General features: G+C 43.8%; 1 pseudogene; it reads right to left on the reverse strand.

Moving 5' to 3' along the window:
* Nucleotides 1-2,675: 2,675 nt before the first annotated feature.
* Nucleotides 2,676-4,452, reverse strand: LOC100387236 (tyrosine-protein phosphatase non-receptor type 11 pseudogene; annotated as a pseudogene).
* Nucleotides 4,453-5,485: the final 1,033 nt, after the last annotated feature.

A 5,485-nucleotide genomic window follows, 5' to 3' on the forward strand; every position in this document is an offset into this window, starting at 1 on the left:
ACGGGCTGCTTGCTCCCCTCGCCTGGAGTGCTCCTCCTCCCCACGGCCTCAGAGCTACCTCCTTCATGAACTGCAAATCTCTGCTCAGACGCCAGATTCTCCAGGACGTGTACCCTAACTGTCCAACAAAGTTACAACCTACCCTTCTGCACACGTTCCCACTGCCATTACCTGCAGCCTCTTTTTCCCATAATACTTATTACTATTTCCCATCCTCTCTATATAACAGTCTTAATTAGTTTATTCATTGTTTATCTCCCCCCCACCATTAGCATGTATGCTCTTAGAAGCAGAGATTTTAGTCTGCTTTGTTCACTGATATACTTGAGCATCCAGTAGAGTGTTTGGCATATACATGTACACAGCATAGATAGATAGATAGATAGATAGATAGATAGATAGATAGATACGAAACAAAACAAGGTTATTCATTCCATTTTTATGTAGATTTAGAAATTAATTTTTAAATCTTATGATTGTATAATAGTGAACACAATTAGATCACATTGCACTCATTCATAAAAATAATCTTTTTTTCCAATATAAGCTTTTTGTCTTTGAGACAAAGTCTTGCAGTATTGTCCAAGCTGGGGTGCAGTGGTGCGATCACAGCTCACTGCAGACTTGACCTCTTGGGCTCTCGCCATCCTCTTGCTTCAACCCCCTGAGTACCTGGGACTAAAAGTGTGTCCCACCACACCCAGTCAAGTTTTTTATTTTTGTAGTGATGAGGTTTAACTTTGTTGCCCATGTCTCAGACTCCTGGACTCAAGTGCTTCTGCCATCTTGGCCTCCCAAAGTGTTGGGATTACAGGCTTGGGCCACCTGGCCCTGCCTAGACATTTTAAATACAGAATTTCATTAATTTGATTTAAGCATGTCTTTGTTTCTATTTATTTATTCACAGCAAAGAGCCGTAGCATTTTATTACCTTTACAAAAGTCAACAAATGATATTCTCATTGAAATATTCCCACTGAATGATGATTCAACATGTGAAGTAGAGGGATGTCTTTGGAGAAGGCACTTGAGGGAGACCATTAGCAAATTTTGCCAACTGGCTAAAACAAACATGAGCTCGTTCAACCTGGCTGGAGGCAGGACTGTTGGGGGGGTTCTGACTGTGTCCTGACTAAAAACAAGTGGTATTAAGAAAGCATCACATTTCCCAAGTCAGGGGGTGTCCCAGTGGGGTGGTGCTGCTCTCAAAACCCCTGTGTCCCTAAACACATCCATCCACACAAGATCAGTTTCCTCAAGTGCTGGTTCCAAAAATAGTCTCAGGGTTGGCAGAAATCATTCAGGAAGCTTCTTGAAGACCTTCTCTTTATTTCTCAGTCTGACTTTCAGCTCGTCCCAGCTACCGTAAGCAGCTTTGGCTTCCCAAGGTCACTAGGAACTTCTGTGTTTGCTAATACACTTGGCTTTCCATGGCACTGGTTGTGACCGGCTGTTAGACTAGTGGCTCCCCAGTTAACAGCACCTTCACTTCACACTCTTTTCTTGACTCTTGGCTGGGCTTGGGACTTGTTTAGTAAGTAGAGGGCATACTCAAACTCTCTCCTGGTTAGAAAAAATCATCATCAATAGAGGGCAGCAGAAGGGATGCTGCGACAACTCTGGTCTTCAGAAGGTCTGCCACTTCTGTTTTTGAGCTCTTGGGAGCTCTAAGCTGCATGGGAGGTCTAGCTACCCTGCCGGTAAGGCCACTGAAAGAGACTACATGGAGGGAAGAGACTCAAGACTGCAGGCAGAGAGAAGCCCAGCCATCCCAGTCTCCATGCCGACCTGCTGACCACATGAGTGGCCACCTGCAGGCTGGCAGAGGAACAGCCACTCAGTCTAGCATTTAAAGCCACTAAAGTTTTGGGGTAAACTTTTCAGCAACATTTGACAACCAAAAACACTGGTCATTCGTAGATGCCTTTTTTCTAAGTACAAGACAATGATTCAAATGCAAAGAAGATATGGTAAATATGTCCCCCTAACAACCTTCTCAGTCACCAGCCGAATTGGAATTGGTCATCATTGGTCATCGGCTAAAAGAAAAAAACGCCACATCTCTTAATTGATAAATATCCATGATTCTTTTTCTATGACTCTTTAATGCAAAGGTAGACCAGTCAGCTTCTGACAGTCTTAGGGACTGGCTTAATTCTCATTTCGCCAGAAGCCATCAAAATGAATTATCCACTGCTGGATACATGATAGCAAATGAGATTGCTCGCACTTTTCTAGGATGTTGTTATTTAACTTTCCCAAATCATTTCTTCTTATCCCCCACAATGAGAAATAAAAAAATTAAAATGGTTAAGATAATTTTAAAAGCCTATAACTAGAATTTGAATCCCCATCATCTGCAAAATATAGTAAACAATTTAACTGCTTCCTCAATTTAAAACAAAATTCTATAAAACACAATGCTGTCTACACGGTAGAGATGATTTCTTCTTATCTGAGGGAATGAGTAATTGGGAAGCAGGTATTGTTGAGTTAAAACGCAGTGGTTTTTACATGGTTTCCAATTTTGCGTATCAAAAGGTAGTCAACCACAATGCAAGCCTTCCAAATCCAAATCCTGTCTTCACATAAACTTTCTTGTGTCTGTTCTTGATCTTCTTAGGGAGAGGGTGAAAGTCCACATCTATCTCTGTGCTGAGGTTTTGGCAGGTTTTCTCATCTGAAAGTTTCCTGCTGTAGCGTCAGGTGCACATTTTCATTGACTCTAGGCATGGCCTCCTCTCATTTCTGCTCGGGGTGGTGTCGAAGTACAAGGTGGGAGGGGGCTCTGATCTCCACTCTTCTAGTCCGCTAGAGAATACTTACTATTTGTATATTCGTCCCCTTTCCTCTGGCTTTTCCACTCTTATTCAATCCTGCACTGTAGTGCTTCAGTATAATGCTGGATCACCACGTAGATGAATCGGTTCTGTGCTTCTGTCTGGACCATCCCTGACCTTTGAGACCGCACCATCTGGATGGTTTTGGGAACGTCAGTGTCGCAGTCAATATCTTTCTCCCTGATGACGTCAATAAGAATATCAATCGCAATGAACATCCCCGTCCAGCCAATTCCAGCCCTGCAGTGCACCTCGACCAGCGCTGCATCCATGATGCTCTCCTGCTTATGGTGCCATCTCCTCCAGGAAGTCCAGCACACCCCTGAGGACGCTGGGCACTCTGTGGTCTGGCCAGGTCTAAAAGTGGTAGTGCCAGACCATCTCTCTGTATTCCCCTGGAGTAGAGCCTGTCCAACCTTGAAAGTTTACGTTCTCTTAGCATATAGTCATGAGCGGGGCGTTCTTCGACATTCCTAACACACATGACCCCATAGTCTTCAAGAACACACTCATCAGGCCAGTATTTGACACATTTACTCTTTCCTCTCTCTGCTTCTTTTGTTGTCATGACAATCCCTCTGGATTCTTCTTGAAACACCATTCACCAAAAGTCGTTCACTGTTTTGCAGGCAGCCTCGTGTGGCAATGTAACTTTCTGGCCTTTGAATCGTTGACTTGGTTTCAAATTCAGGCACAATGACATTTGCATTGATGTAATCTGAAACGGGCTCATTGGGATCACTGTGGTGCAGGACAACTCTGGTGCCATCAAAGGGAAGGATGTTTTTCTATTTTTTTTTCTTGCCTTTGACCCTTTTTTTGGCTGTAGAGAAGTTTGCACTCCTGTTGGTCAGTGTCTCAAATTCTTCCCCAAAGCCTTGTTTGACATTACCTCTGGTCTCAGCTAATTTTCTTCAGCAGCATTTATATGAGTTGTGTTAAGGGGCTGCTTGAGTCATAGTCCTGGATTTCCACCATAGGATTCTTCTCATAATGTTTCACACGCTCTATCAAAGAGTCAATCCATTCTCCTCCACCAATGCCGTATTTCAGTTCCTGACAGCGAATCACGACATGATTCAGTCACTTTAGACTTGCTGTCATTGCTCTCCCCTTTGTCGTCACCGGTGGCACAGAAAGAACAAATTCTCCAGCGTGGCTCTGGCTCTCTCATACAAGAAAGCTACTAGGTTTTCCTTTTTCAGTTGATAATTTCTCTGTCTGCTTCCCAGAGAAGTGTTAGTGAAACGGCCTTTCAGAGGTAGGATCTGCACAGTTCAGAGGATATCGAAGCTCAGGAACATCTCCATTCTTCTCTTTTAATTGTCCATGATGTTCCATGTAATACTGGACCAACTCAGCCAAAGTGGCAAACTTCTCCCCTCCACACAGGCCATAGTAATCACCAGTGTCCTGAATCTTGATGTGGATGACAGCTGCATTTCTACTAGCAGAAAGCATGAAGTCTCCAGGGTTACTTTCATTAGGCCTTGCCAAAAAACTGCCATCAACTCCGCTTGTCAACAGTAGCTTTTCTGCCTCCACACCAGTGCTATTTGGGTGAAACCATTCTCTCCAAACCTCAGTTTCCTCCATTCTTTTCTTTCTATAAGTAAGAATAGTAGGCTGGGCACGGTGGCTCATACCCGAAATCCCAACACTTTGAGAGACTGCAGCAGGAGGATCACTTGAGCCCAGGAGCTCGAGGCCAGCCTGGGCAAAAAAGCAAGACCTCATCTCTACAAAAATGCAAAAACACTAACCAGGTGTAGAGGCTGTGGTGGGAGGATCACTTGAGCCCAGGAAGTCGAGGCTGCAGTGAGTCACGATCACGCCACTGCACTCCAGTCTCCTTTTGTTTTATTTTTAATGAAGAGGAATCTTTTTAAAATGGAAGTGGTTCGTCCTTGATGTCTCATTTTTCTTACTAATAAATAAACCCAGAGAACTATTTGCAATGGGCAGTATTTAGAACAGGCTTCAAAACAGAGAGGGCCTATTTGTTTCTGTTTGAAGCCACCCTTTGGGCAAAACATCTGGTAACCTCGGGTGGCCCATGAAGCAATCGGCGAGATCTGAAGTATGAGAAGAGTGCATTCTTTGAAATCCCTCTGACAAGCAGGCAGTCCCTCCTTCTCTCAAACCATCCTCAAAGGGAAGTGTGTCGGCTTGGGCAGTAAGGAGACGATGTGGGAATTCCCCTGTCCCTTTGGTTTACTTTACAGACAAACCTTATTAGGGTTAGAGATGGGTCATTCCCATCCACAGATTCCTTCACTTGAAATCAAGACTTCTTTGGAAATATAAATTTGGAGAATAGGTGAAAGTGAACTGTAGTTCCCCCAAAACAAATTTTTAAAAAATCAGGTAGTATTAAAAATTGCTGTTTTTAATACCAGTTACCAATAGATGGCAGCACGGGATTCGTCTTCGCCCATAAGCAGCTTCAACCCTGCTTTTCCTGGTGAACGTTCACGGACAACCTCAGCCCCTCTGACGCTCTTGGTGTCATCAGAGAGCAATTTGAGGTGTGCAATAAGATCTTTGGGTTACCCCCCTCTTCTCTAGGTGACCTCAAACCACAATCACCAATCAACTGTGGTACCATGACCTGGAAAAACAGCAAGGAAACTAAAAACAAAGCAA

Source organism: Callithrix jacchus, chromosome 4 (genome assembly GCF_049354715.1).
Source record: "Callithrix jacchus isolate 240 chromosome 4, calJac240_pri, whole genome shotgun sequence".
Classification (NCBI taxonomy): Eukaryota; Metazoa; Chordata; class Mammalia; order Primates; family Cebidae; genus Callithrix; species Callithrix jacchus.